This window comes from Rana temporaria, chromosome 1, assembly GCF_905171775.1.
Source record: "Rana temporaria chromosome 1, aRanTem1.1, whole genome shotgun sequence".
NCBI classification, from domain to species: Eukaryota; Metazoa; Chordata; class Amphibia; order Anura; family Ranidae; genus Rana; species Rana temporaria.
The window spans coordinates 603,777,615-603,793,105 of record NC_053489.1 but is presented as its reverse complement, the minus strand read 5'-3'; the positions used below and the strand labels follow the sequence as shown (position 1 = coordinate 603,793,105).

At 39.8% G+C, this 15,491-nt stretch overlaps 1 long non-coding RNA gene across 1 annotated transcript; it reads left to right on the top strand.

Annotated features, from left to right (window-relative positions):
* The first annotated feature begins 10,752 nt into the window (after positions 1-10,752).
* On the top strand, positions 10,753-13,625 carry LOC120925033. The gene is made up of 3 exons (XR_005746525.1): positions 10,753-10,992; positions 12,179-12,290; positions 13,584-13,625. It is a non-coding gene; the product is annotated as an uncharacterized LOC120925033 (long non-coding RNA).
* The last annotated feature ends 1,866 nt before the right edge of the window (positions 13,626-15,491 follow it).

The following is a 15,491-nucleotide window of genomic DNA, read 5'->3' as shown; positions in this document are numbered from 1 at the left end:
ACCTCTGTGCCATGGGGATGAATATAGAAGATGTGTTTGTAGTCCAAATAAGAAGAGCAGCCTTGGTGTCTATAGTTGGGCGAATGGTTTGGCTAGAGCATCAGATTGGGCCGAACATTGGCTGTTCGCCCAGTTTGGGGAACACGTGCTGAACGTCATGCAATGCACTGCATGCAGGACAATGCAATTTTGCAGTATAAGCTGGATGTTAAGAAGCAGGGAAGCCATGGTGTTCTTAACAACCAATTAGTCATCAGCTGTCAATGGGCTTCACCACTGACAGCTGGTTAAAAAAAGAAAAAAGTGAACCCCCCCCCCGCAAATCCATGCAGGCTGGCAGGTAAGGAAAGGGGGGGAAGAGCGAGCATTCCTACTCCTGAACCATACCAAGCAGCATGCCCTCAGCAAGGGGTGGTGGGTGCTTTGGGGCAGGGGGCACTGGGGAATGCATTCTGGGTCAGTGGTGTCAGAAAGGGGCAGTGGCACCAGGTGACGTAGCCAGGTGGCCCATACATTCACAAGGGGGGCTTCCGATAAGCCCCCTGCCGGCAGACCCCCACAACCACCGACCACGGTATTGTGGGGATGAGGCCCTTGTGGCCATTGTTGCACTTGCCATTAAAATCCCTGCCCCTGAAAATATGATAGTTTTTTTTTTTTGCATTGATACATGTCCCACAGGGCAGTACCCTGACCTCATACCCCTTGTATGGCCAATTACTTGCATATAAGCCTTAAAAATGGGCACTTTATTTTTTATCTATTTGGCTCTGATAGACTTCAATGAGGTTCGGTCAGAACTTTCCCCCTGAGTTCTGCTGCAAACCGTATAGGAGGGGTATTAGGCTCATCTCTACTGTCAACAATGACTCCTTAATAGATACAGTAAAGAGAGTGAGTATAGACTTCCTAACACAGAAATTTGCAGGATTACCAGGTAAAAATAAAGAACAGTGGCTAAAAAACAAACAACAAAAAACAATGCAAGCACCACATTTAAGAACTTGCAAGCTACAAAAATATTAAACACTTTAACAAAAATCATTAAACAATATGAAGGTTGTGCTTATAGACAGACTGTATGAAAGTGTAAGCTACTATTGGTTGGCTCATATACTGTAGCTTGTTGCAATGGAAACCGTAAGTACTATATGATGGCCCCAACTTATACCCACTACCCAAATATATTATATGCCAGTCCCCCAATAACTTTGATTCTGACAAGTTTGGATACAATTCTAAAGAGTGTTGAGTGCATACTCCTTTAAGAACCACTCAGACCTGGTTCACACAGGGACAGCACGTCTTTGGGGGCGACTCTGCAAGGCGATCTCAAGAAGACGACTTCAGAGTCAACTTGCAAAATGACTTCTCTATTGAAACCAATGCAAGTCGCCCCGAGTTGCCCCCAAAGTCGTACAAGAACCTTTTTCTAAGATGGAGCGACTTGAGTCGCTCCTAATAGAACGGTTCTATTGAACAGAGCGGAACGCGACTTGTCAGGCGGCTGAGTCGCCTGACGAGGCGCCCCTGTGTGACCCGGCTCTTATGTTAGTGTTTGTTTAAAAGGTAGTATTTAGTTATAACATTATACAATAACACACAAAAAAGACAGTTGCACAGTGAATATTGTAGTTGTATGTACAATATAAAAATTAGGACAATTTAAATCAAACCTGGCTAAAACTTATATAAACAAGAAGATTCCTACGCTTTTCAATTATATGAAAAAAAAAAAAAAGGCTATATGGTACTGATGGGCTGTGAGGATACAGACTGCACCTATATTTTGTACAATGGATCAGACTCCCTGTCTATCTACAAATACCATGCTCCGACTTGAGAAATTACTAGCTAAATATAATGCACCATTCGATTTCTTTCTCTCTATAACTTTCCCATGTAATGCCATCATTTTCTGCACTTTTGGAATAATGGCTGTTTATTGTTGATAACTACACTCGAATCCAAGATTTCTGGTACACCTTGGATGGATGAATCTATTTTTCAAGCAGCATCGTTCTAACAATTGAAAGCCATTACAATTTGAAAATCACATTTATTATGCTTTCTTTATCAAGTCCATCCAGAAGTTCCTGCATTTAATATATTTTCTTTCTTTTTCAAGTTTATTTTCCTTTTTCAAGTTGGTCTGTAAAGAATTTAATTCTTTTAAGGTAAATTCAAAGAACACAGAAACACATAACTATATTCATTAAAATAAAGAATGAAATATTATAGTAAGAAAAATATATTTTTTCTTAAAAATTTTAAGGAAATTGGGTCAATACGGAATGTTGCTGAAAAGGTAAAAATAGATACATAGGATTTATATTTGTCTATGTCCAAAATCTGTTTAAGCACTGCTGGCATTGTCTGATGAATTTTCCATTACTGCTTCTAAAACACAGAGTTCTAGTTTAGCCATGGGAAGTAATATATTGTTTGTTTTTAAGTGTGTCTGTTGCTGTAGTTTATATTGGCCCATGGAGCTTTATCCTGCTCAGTTCGAGTGGCCTGTAATTCAGTGCTGTGGGTGGTATCTTCCGCCATGCTGCATTACCGTTCGCTAGTTTATATTATGCTATAAAAATCATTTGGACACTCACTAAGCTACATCAATTGTAATTGTAAAAAAATTTTTTTTTACTGAAATGTAAGTGTTAATGTTTGTATCAGATTATGCTTCTTTTCAAACTGATATGGGATGTAAATTGGTTGGAAGCTGGTTGATGTGGTTAAGACATACAGTACAACCATTCTTGCAGTTCATACATGAAGCTCTAGCTCATCTAATAAGTAGGGAACAAATGTCCATTCAGAAAAAATTGCAACTAACCACCAGTGACTGGCCGGGACTAGGGCAGCCAATCAACTATTCAAAACAAAGCATGTGTAAAAAGATGCCACCAGGTTCTCTTCAGAAGTATACAGTGGAACCTCGGATTTCAAACAAAATCTGTTCCAGGAGAATGCTCGTAATCCAAAGTACTTGCATATCAAAGCGAGTTTCCCCATTGAAGTCAATGGAAACGAAAATAATTTGTTCGGCATTGACTTCAATGCCATGCAATACAGCATGCGGCCAGAGGGGGGGCTTTAAAGAGCCTCGGAAATGGCCGGAAAGGCCCAAGGACACCGCAACTGACCTGAGAAAGCCTCAGAAAGACTTGATTCCCAAGCCTTTCTGTGGTTTGCAAAGGTCAGTCGAGCTGTCCTTGGGCCTTTCTGTGCATTTCCGCACAGCGCTGATCGGCTGCAATTGGCGCTGTTTGGCTCTGCTTGTCTCCGGTGCCCCCCCACCTCAGGCCAAACGTGGTACTGCACACCGCTTTGGCCTGAATCTTGCTTGTTTTGCGAGACAACACTCGCAAACCGAGTTACTATTTTTTTAAATACAGCGCTCGTATTGTGAAACGCTCGTTAACCGCGCTACTTGCAATCTGAGGATCCACTATACAACATTATTAGACAATAGAAATCAGCTCAGTGTTTGGTCCGAATGTAAGTTTGGACTGAATACTAGCTGTTTGGAAGTTTATCTGAATGCCAAACGTTGAGGCTATTGGGCATGGAGGATTGCAAAAGCAGCTGTTTGCACCAGCAGCATCCTCACAAACCACTGATGCCAACTGGCCTATTCACTTACATAGCAGGAATTCCCAGCCACATAAGTGAATGGGAGGGGAATGGAGTGGTTTACATCATTGCCTAAACATGGTCACATGGGTCAAAAGAAAACAGCACACAGACCTCTCCAAAGTCCCCCTAATACATAATAGATGGGTCTGCTATATATTTTGGGGGAGCTCTGGGTGTCTGTGTGACATTTTTCTTTTTTAAAAGCCCATTGATTTTATTTGGGGTTCTACGTCCGCATTTCTTTTATGTTTGATGAACAATGCAAGAACTGAACCCAGGGCAGTTCATCACTATTAGGCAGTGCAAAAACCCAAGGAGAAAATATTGGAAGATAACATGTTAAACAATTACCGGTGCCTATATTGCTACATTTTTAAAGCCTTCCTCTTCCTTTTCAAATTACACTATATTACCAAATGTATTGGGACATCTACCTTTACATGCACATGAACTCAATATAGTGGCTCATCCATGTCTTTATGAAGCTTGCTTTGTGCACTGGTGCACAGACATGTTGAAACAAGAAGGGGTCAACCCCAAACTGTTCCCACAAAGTTTATAGCATGAAATTGTCTAAAATGTCTTAGTATGCTGACAGTTCCCTTTACTAGAACTAAGGGGCCTAGCCCAACCCCTGAAAAACAACCCCACACCATAATCCCCCCTCAACAAAATGAAGGTCCATAAAGACCATGGATGAGCGAGTTTGAGGTGGAGGAACATGACTGGCCTGCACAGAATTCTGAGCTAAAAACGGTAGAACACATTTGGGATGAATTAGAGCGGAGACTGCAAGCCAGGCCTTCTCGTCCACACCAGTGCCTGACCTCACAAATGCGCTTCTGGAAGAACGGTCAAACATTCCCATAGACACAATCCTAAACCTTGTGGACAGCCTTCCCAGAAGAGTTGAAGCTGTTTTAACTGCAAAGGGTGGGTCAACTCAATATTGAACCCTACCGACCAAGATGCCATTAAAGTTCATGTGTTCCAATACTTTTGACAATATAGTGTATTTTAAGGCCTCAGTCACACTGGGCCCAGCTTTTCTAAATGCCTTTCTACTGGCAGAAAAAAAGCAGGATCAAAATGTGCCTAAAGCCATGCTTTTGCAAACATGTTCAGACTCATTTAGGCACGTTTAGGAGTGTTAAGTGCTTGGCCGTTCATTAATTTCGATGGGCATGGGAAAGTTTGTATTCTAGCCAATTAAATTAATACATTTATATGTCCAACTAAATGAATAAATGCCTAAGTGCGTGACTTGCTAGGACTTAAGCTTGTTTAGGAGTGTCAGGAGTTTTTTCTGCTCCTGAATGTCCTTGCAGTGGGGTTTATTCTGCCTCTAAACACCTGTAAACACCTATGTGTGTATGGATGAGATGAAAAGGAATCCTGGACTGCCACATTCTGTTCAATGACGTCTTTATTGGATAAAATCAATCAAAAATAATCCAAAACGGTACAGTCACAATGAAAGTGAACAACAAGATAAAGGTGGCTAACGCGTTTTACATCGTGAGATGCTATGAATAAGCATCTCACGATGTGAAACGCATTAGCCACCTTTACCTTGTTGTTCACTTTCATTGTGACTGTACCATTTTGGATTTTTTTTTGATTGATTTTATCCAATAAAGACGTCATTGAACAGAGTGCGGCAGCCCAGGATTCCTTTTCATCTCATGCACCTGTGCAGAGCCAGCACCTGTCGGTTTCAGTAGGGCGGGAGCAATCTAAGGGATCAGCAGCTTTCAGAGTGGTATCATTTCTCCACTATGTGTGTATGGACACGTAGGCTAATAGAGGCTAACCCCCAAAAAATGCGGCTAGCAGCGACTCTTATAAAGCACAGTAGGCATGCTGCCCAAAAGTTTGGTTTCAGACTCTGTATAAGTCCTGGTTCACACTGGTGCAATGCAGGAAACCCTGCGATTCAGTTCCAGTTCCCACATCACACTTACATCGCACACTGGTTCACACTGACATCTGCGAACCACTGGGGGTGTCAGTGTAAAGTTAATAGCACCCCCAGATTCGTTCGGAGATCATATCAGTGTGAATTGTGAAATGTTGCAGGAATCAGATCCCATGGATCTAAACACCCATGGGATCTGGTTCCAGTGCGAGCCAAAAAAGGGGTCCTGCACCGTTTCGGTGCAAAAGCGATGCGATTTCAGCCACATAGTTTGTATGGCTGAATTTGCATTGCATAGACATTGCATGTGATCTGTGATTGACTTGTGCACGTTTGTTTAATTTACACTGCATATTTACACTGTATATTTTATTTATGTTGTTTGAGGGCTTGAGTGCTGCACTTATGGTTTATTATATACTGTCCAGCCACTGAAAAATATTTGTGGCTATTATTACACTTTAATGTTTATTTAAATATAAAACCTGCACTGTAACTCTTTCTTATATTGTAGCATAACCAAGTTGCTTACATACTATCCATCCATTGAACAATATTTGCGGATATTGCCTCTCAGATAATACACTCTAATATTTATTGCAAAATAAAGCCTGCATGTCTCTACCTCCTATGTTGCAACCTAACCAAATTGTCTATACAGTGCCTTGTCATGTTACAACCAAAAACATAAATGTATTTTATTGGGATTTTATGCGATAGACCAACACTAAGTGGCACATAATTGTGAAGTGAAAGGAAATGATAAATGGTTTTCAGCTTTTTTTTACAAATAAATATCTGAAAAGTGTGGCATGCTTTTGTTAGTATCAATATTCACCTCTTATGAACTTTAATTCAATTTACAACTAAGGTCAGGTTTCACAGATTTCATGTGACCCTTCCCCTGCCAAAATCGATGGCACAACTATGAGTCCATGCCAAGGTCCTAGGTGTAGTGCTGGACTCTGAATTCTCATTCAATCACTGTCCAAATCTTGCCGCCTCAACCTCTGCAACATCTCCAAAATATGCCCCTTTCTAACCAATGACACAACAAAGCTCTTAATTCACGCCCTGGTCATCAACTACTGCAACTCTCTACTCATTGGCTTACCTCTACATACAGTGCCTTGCGAAAGTATTCAGCCCCCTTGAACTTTGCGACCTTTTGCCACATTTCAGGCTTCAAACATAAATATATAAAACTGTAATTTTTTTGAAGAATCAACAACAAGTAGGACACAATCATGAAGTGGAACAAAATTTATTGGAAATTTCAAACTTTTTTAACAAATAAAAAACTGAAAATTGGGCGTGCAAAATTATTCAGCCCACTTAAGTTAATACTTTGTAGCGCCACCTTTTTCTGCGATTACAGCTGTAAATCGCTTGGGGTATGTCTCTATCAGTTTTGCACATCGAGAGACTGAAATTTTAGCCCATTCCTCCTTGCAAAACAGCTCGAGCTCAGCGAGGTTGGATGGAGAGCGTTTGTGAACAGCAGTTCCCAGTTCTATCCACAGATTCTCGATTGGATTCAGGTCTGGACTTTGACTTGGCCATTCTAACACCTGGATATGTTTATTTGTGAACCATTCCATTGTAGATCTTGCTTTATGTTTTGGATCATTGTCTTGTTGGAAGACAAATCTCCGTCCCAGTCTCAGGTCCTTTGCAAACTCCATCAGGTTTTCTTCCAGAGTGGTCCTGTATTTGGCTCCATCCATCTTCACATCAATTTTAACCATCTTCCCTGTCCCTGCTGAAGAAAAGCAGGCCCAACCCATATGGAAGAAAAATATATTTCCAATATATTTATTAAAAAAAATTATATATTTTAAATATATTTACAATATATTGGCCTACGCAAATATATTTTTACATCTATTCCAAAAATGTAAATTAAAATATATTTTCCAAAGGCATATATTTGAAAATATATTTTTTTAAATATATGTGCCAGATATTTTTGAGCATCTAAAAAAATGCATTTAAACATATATTTTTAAATATACTTGTAAAGGCATTCCAAAATATAATTTAAATGCATTTTCCAAAGACATATATTGGAAAATATATTTTTAAAATATATTCTTCAGATTTTTTTTAACACATAAAAAAAGTAATTTCAACATATATTTTTACATATATTTGTAAATGTGTTCCAAAAATATAATTTTAATATATTTTCCAAAGGCATATATGTGAAAATATATGTTTGTAAATATATGTTTCAGATATTTTTGAACATATAAAAAAAATGCATTTGAACATATATCTTTAAATATACTTGTAAATGCATTCCAAAAATATAATTTAAATGTATTTTCCAAAGATATATATTAGAAAATATATTTTTAAAATATGTTTTTCTGAAAATATTTAGGGGCAGATTCACAAAGCGAGTACGCCGGCGTATCTACTGATACGCCGGCATACTTTCAAATTTCCTGTGTCGTATCTTTGTTTTGAATCCTCAAAACAAGATACAACAGCATCTGGGTTAGATCCGGCAAGAGTACGTCTTCGTACGCCTTCGGATCTAAGATGCAATTCTTCGGCGTCCGCTGGGTGGCGTTAACGCCGTTTTCTGCGTCGAGTATGCAAATTAGCTATTTCCGACAATCCACGAACGTACGAGCGGCCGTCGCATTCTTTTACGTCGTCTCTAGTCGGCTTTTTTCGGCGTATAGTTAAAGCTGCTATTTGGTGGCGTATAGTTAAACCTGCTATGTTAAGTATGGCCGTCGTTCCCGCGTTTAATTCGAATTATTTTTTTACGTTTGCGTAAGTCGTCCGTGAATCGGGATGGACGTAATTTACGTCCACGTCAAAACAATGACATCCTTGCGACGTCATTTAGCGCAATGCACGGCGGGAAATTTAGGAACAGAGCATGCGCAGTTCGTTTGGCACAGGGACGCGCTTCATTTAAATGAAACACGCCCCCTACTCGCCGCATTTGAATTCCGCGCCATTACGCCGCTTGAGATACACTACGCCGCCGTAACTTACGGCGCAAAATCTTTAAGGATTCGAACCAAAGCCAGGTAAGGTACGGCGGCGTAGCGTATCTCAGATACGATGTGCCGGGCAGATCTTTGTGGATCTGCCCCTTAATGTCTAATAAAGACAGTTAAACATATATTTTTTCTGACATTTTTGTAACTATGACATAGATAACATTCTGAATACATTTATAAGAGAGCCACTCCCATTTTAAAATGGTTTGTTTTACTCCTTTTAAAATAAAAAAATTAAATAAAAACCAAAAGATTCAAATAAAATATTACATTTTTTTATAAGATTTTAAGCACATAATCCATTTAATACAAAGCAGAGTCATGTTGGAACAGGAAGGGGCCGTCCCCAAACTGTTCGCACAAAGTTGGGGACATGAAATTGTCCAAAATATCTTGGTATGCTGACGCCTTAAATGTTCCCTTCACTGGAACTAAGGAGCCAAGCCCAACCCCTGAAAAACAACCTCACACCATAATTCCCCCTCCACCAAATGATTTGGACCAGTGCACAAAGCAAGGTCCATAAAGACATGGATGAGCGAGTTTGGGGTGGAGGAACCTGACTGGCCTGCACAGAGTCCTGACCTCAACCTGATAGAACACCTTTGGGATGAATGTGCTTCTGGAAGAATGGTCAAACATTCCCATAGGACAGCCAGAGGAATTGAATCTGTTATAGACTGGGATGCCATTAAAGTTCATGTGCGTGTAAAGGCAGGTGTCCTAATACTTTTGGCAATATAGTATATATACTGTATATTCTTTTTATACTAAGTCCAGTCCATTTTTTGGACTTAGTACCTGCCGAAGGGTAATTCCAGCAGCCAAATAAAAGGAATTGGGATATTAAAGTTCTCCCCAGCACAAAATTAAAACTCAGCGGCTACACAATGGGGGTTATTTACTAAAGGCAAATCCACTTTGCACTACAAGTGCAAACTACAAATGCAAAGTGCACTTGAAATTGCAAGGAAAGTGCACTTGGAAGTGCAGTCGCTGTAGATCCGAGGGGAGAAAGGAAAATAAAAAAACAGCATTTTAGCTTGCACATGATTGGATGATAAAATCAGCAGAGCTTCCCCTCATTTCAGATCTACCCCTCAGATTTACAGCGCCTGCACTTACAAGTGCACTTGTAGTCCAAAGTGGATTTGCCTTTAGTAAATAACCCCCATACTGTAAACATACTGCAGCTGCTGACTTAATATTAGGACACTTACCTGTCCTGGAATCCGGCGATGTTGGTACCCCAGCCAATGTTTACATTGGCTCTCGGGGTGCTGCTGCTGCCATTCCCTATAGGGGCCAATTCACACCACATGCAGTCCAGTGCGTTTTTTTTTTTGTCTGCATGGAAAGTAGGTTATATGGTTTTCAATGGCATAATTCACACCAGTGCTTGCAGTTTCAGAAAAAAAGTAGAGCATTCTGCATTTTTCCTGCACTGGACTGTAATGGAACACTGTAAAGCACATCAAAAACGCACTAGAATGCACCTGCAACGCACTGGAACACACATGTCCTTATCTAAGGTTAGGAAAAAAAGAGGAGGAAAATGCACTGGAATGCTTTAAAACACACCAAACATGCCCTGGAATGCATCAAAAACAGGCATGCAGAAAAGCATCGGAAACACATCTGCTGCAGCGAGATCTCTCGGAAGTGGGGACAGGTACCTGTCAAAAACAGGAACCTGCTCCCCTCCCCCGAAAGGTGGCAAATGTGGCAAAGTGGGGAGGGGGGGGGAGAGGCAAGTAAGTGGAGCTTCCACTTTTATGTGGAACTCCGCTTTAAATGTCATATCCCTGCCCAAGCTGCACTGTTGTCATGGGCCAATACTAGGCTGGGCTGGAAGATAAATATGTAAGTGATGAGAGCTGCATTCTTGTGTGTGTATATACACACAGTATATATGTGTATATGTGTGTGTGTATATATATATATATATATATATATATACACACACATATAGCAGAATGGAATGAAGATGCAGTGTGTGTATATATATATATATATATATATATATATATATATATATATATATATATATATATATATATATATATATATATATATATATATATATATATATATATATAATGCCTCTCCCATCACTTACTTACATGTATAAATATTTTTCTCATTTCTTTTTTTTCATTCCTTTTATTGGTATGTGGATCTGTGATTTCTGTGCCTTCAATCTTCTAATATGTAAATCCTGCCCTGGGAAAAACTCTTCAAACAGACAGACTTCTATCATAATACAGGAAGACAGGAAGTGAGCTGGGTGGGAACCAGAGGGGTGGTGAACTTCCACCTCTCACTTCCTGTAAGGCCTAGTCTGAAAAGGAAAGCATGGCATGGTGGAGACTCTCTGTATTCTCCTGGATGGATTCTCCTGGATTAAAGGTATGTCTTCTATCAAATAATAGAATTGTGACAGTTTGGTGCATGAGTTAAGTTTTATTTGTCTATTTCCTGCTGAATAGTTCTCATTCCGAGTGCATTCACAGTTACCATGCAGCATGTTCACAGTAATGTAATATTACAGAGCTCCTCTTCCACAGCATGTCAGTCTGCTTCATATAATATGTGTGGCTTCCATGTTATATCCAGTAACTGTGTAGCATACTTTCAGTGCACATTGCTGCATATAATATTATACGGCTTGCATTCTATATCCACTCATCATGCAGCATAGGGGTTGATTTACTGAAGGCAAATCCATTTTGCACTACAAGTGCACTTGAAAATGCAGTCGCTGTAGATCAGAGGGGAAGATCTGAAATGAGGGGAAGCTCTGCTGATTTTATCATCCAATCATGTACAAGCAAAATGCTTTTTTTTTTTTTTTTTCCATATCCCCTTCAGATCTACAGTGACTGCACTTCCAAGTGCATTTGTAGTGCAAAGTGGATTTGCCTTTAGTAAATATACCCCATTATAATGTCAGGGCACAGTACTACCAATGTTTTATGTCTCCCTCCCCTTTTGCATATTATTATCTGCCCTGCTACTAGGTGCCAACAGATATGGATTTTTCCATACAGATACCAATTATGGGCCACCTTTCAGGCCGATAACAATATGAGGTACTGATATTCTGTTTACATCCAGCTGCCCCAGAAGTAGCCTGATATCAGTTGACACCTAGGCCTTTTTTTGTATTCTAACAGTCATTGGCCACTGTCAGAATACAGGAAAAAAGAGCAGATAACCAGCTTGCTATTGACTATTTTAAATTGCAGTAGCCAATAGCTAGTTACACCCGCCCACTGCCTGTTGTCAATCAGCAAAGGAGAGGATTTGAAGGAGAACATTCTTCTTCAGGTCTTCCTCTGCTGATTTACAACAGGCATTGGGAAGGGGGCGCAATAATCAGCCTAATTTTAAAATTGAAACAGCCAATGGCAGTTTGGCTATGGTTCCCCCACTACCTGCTGTTTACATTCAGCTGCCATCAAATAAATTGTGCAGAAGGAGGTTAGCTGTGTCTGGGGTGTGTGTGTGTGTGTGTGTGTGGGGGGGGGGGTGGATGGGGGGTGTGGAGGTGGAAAGCTGAAATTTTTTTATTTATTTTTTTGGATTCTGACAGATGGGCCGCCAGCCGCTGTCAAAGCACCTGACCAAGACTGACAACTGGTGAATGGAAAACCGGAATAAGCACTTGGAAGAAGAAAACCGACAACTGAGACAACTTGCCTTTGGTAAGCGGACAACTTAATTACGGTGGTGGGCACCTTCCGTTTTTTTATATCACCGCATTCAACTGGCACTGTATCTGATCATCATATCTGCATCATCCTTCATTATTCATTTGGTCATCAGTGTTTGAGTTTTGTGGTGATATCATTAAGAACTTTTGAGGTTTGGTTTGCCAAGTATGTGCTGTTGGCATACAATTTTGGGATCACCGATTTGGCGTATTAACCTCTCATTGTTTACACATATAATTGGACATTCATTTTGTGAATTTATATACTAATTTTTCTGTGCACTCTGATTTTTTGTTTTGGTTAAATATTGTGCACCGTTTTTGGCATATCAGCCCCTGGATGCCAATCTTTCAATGTGAATTGGTATTGGTGAATTTTTTTTATTTTAATTGAATTTTTTATATTGGCGCAGTCTTTTCATTTGTTATCTATTTATTGTGTGTTATTCCACCAGTACTGCTGCCTTTGTTATTTATTTTTTTTATCTTTATTTTCTCTTTGACCAATCATTTGCCCTTTCATTCTACAGTGTTTTAAGGCAAAGTTAGGCAACCTTAGAGAGGTGGAGATCTGCCTGAACAACATGGGAGAAGTCAAAGATCACAGGGCGCAGTGTCTTCCAATGTTGCCTCCTCACACCTGACTAAAACCTATAATTGCCGTACTACCGCGCTGCAATCACGTGCCTTTCACTGCAATTATTGGTGTTAACATTTTGCCTCCTCACCACCTTGCAGAATTTCTCAGAGGTGCATTGGAGCATTGCATACCACACTTGTGAATGAGCCCTTAGTTGCATTTGGCAATAGCACTTTTAAGGCTCATTCACATGTGAATTTGGGGGTGGTAAAACCCTGCCCCCAAGCCATACCCCCTTTAGCTGCTAAGTGGGAGGGGGTCAGGGTGCCATGGGAGATGGGTGCTTGAGAGTTACTATTAGCTCTCAAGCAACCAGAAACAACAGTACCAATGGGGGTCATTGGGCAACTGGGAGTTTACTGTACTACATTCATTATAGTATGAGTGAGTGCACTGAGGTAACTACATACTATATACACAAGTAGGATTTTTGTTTTGTGGAACATCCTTACTTTTACCTTGGGTGAAACCCTCCTGGAATATTTTTGATCTAGTGGGGGGGTCAGCAGCAGACTGGAGGAATCCCTCTAATCATGTAAAAGTACATTTTTCCACAAGTCATCAATTTCTAACAAATTAAATTAATGGATATAGTGAGAAAATATGCCATTATTTTACTTAAAAAGTTTTTATGCATTTCCATAGATTTGCCTGGCGTAATGGATACTTTGAAAACCACAAGAGCGCAGCTAATAGCACTGAAGAATGATGGTGGAAGTTCATCCTGTGTGGGTGTATCGTGTGCATCACCTTCTGTCCCGCCTGAAGAGTTGAGCTCATCTCCTTGTCAAGTGTCGTACTCATGGCCTAAACAGGTAGGTTTTCTTTTGGTACCGAAACATTAAAACGTATTTTTTTTAAATATCAAACATGTCCTACTCCTATTTACCTGCTCTGTGTAAGGGTTTTTGTACAGAGCAGCTCAGATCCTTCTCTTCTCAGGTCCCATGCCAGTGCTCCTGAACCAGAGCTCTGTGTGTCCAATCACACACTGAGCCTTGCCTTGGCCCCATCTCCTAATTAGCTCACTGGCTGTGATTGATAGCATCGGGAGCCAATAGCTCCCACCGCTACAGAAAGACAATCAGCAGTGCAAGTCCCTGGAGAGACAAGGCTCTCGTGGACATCGCTGGATCGAGAGGGGACTCATGTAAGTATAGGGGGGCTGCTGCACACAGAAGTTTTTCTTTTTACCTTCATGCATAGAATACATGAAGGTAAAAGCCCTTGTGTCTTTACAACCACTTCAATAAAAAGTAACCTTTAAGGCGGTGCCTCCAAGCGGCTGAAAGATGGAGAGAAGCAGGTACAGTTAGACCCTATGAAAACATCAGCTTTGACATGTAGACTGTAAGCCAATTTGACTGCTGTGTCAAAATGAGATATCTTGCTCAGTCTGGTAGTAGTCTGAACTAATAAGACAAGTTGTAGGCAAGATGTTGATTTTTATACTGATTTTTGAAAAGTCTACAATATTTTGATGTTTTTATACATGCTTAATTTTGTTAGTTTTATTTACTCAGCTGCATCTGTTAGACTCCTTTCACACTGAGGCAGTTTTCAGGCGTTTTAGCGCTAGAAATAGCCTCTAAAAAGCTCATAAAACTGCATCCCTTTCAGTGCAATGAGTAATTTCACAATGGGGCGATGCGCTTGCGCAACATTAGAAAAAGTCCTGCAAGCAGCATCTGGGGCGGGTTGGGAGCGCTATAAATAGCGCTCCTAAAACGCACCTGCCTATTGAAATTAATGGGCAGTGCTTCCAAAGCACCCTAAAAGCGCATTAAAAACTGGACTTTTTCCCTTTAAAAAAAAAAAACGCCTAAAAAGTGCTACAAAAACACTGCAAAACCGCCGGAGCTTTAGCATCGCTGCAGTGTGAAAAGGGTCTTGTATGGCTTTTGATTCCCAGGGAAAATCTAATAAGTCTAATATTTTCCATTTACTTTTTAAAGCTGCTACTTTGGCAAAGTTTCCTGGGACTTCATAAGCTGTGATCAGTGACGCTGTTACGAGAAAAATTGCGGCGTTGAAATATCACCTGAAGGAAAACATCAGGAACCTCAGCAGAATACTACAAACTTTTATGTCATTAATGTCAATTATCACAGTTAACACCACTTTCTATTCCCTGTGTTGTAGTTTTTGTATATTTACATGATAATAAAGTTGTGTGTATTGTACTGTGTTATTGTTTTTTTTTCCAAATGTTTGCTAGTTTTATAGGCCTACAATATATAAAATACAATATATAAATACACAGCATTTCAAAATGTAATAGGAATGTATTTTTTAAAATGTTGCATTCAGAAGTACATTTGCATTTATATTTAAAATATATTTTAAAAAAACATTCTTAATATATTTTCCGAAATATATTGCCATATATTTGAAATGCTACAATTTTGGCCAGATTAAATATATTTCAAAAATATATTTCAATATATTTGTGCATATATTTTGGAATGCATTGTGAAATATGTTGCAAATATATTCAGAAATATATGTTAAATGTACTTCTGAATGCATTTAGCAATATATTTTTGCAGCCAT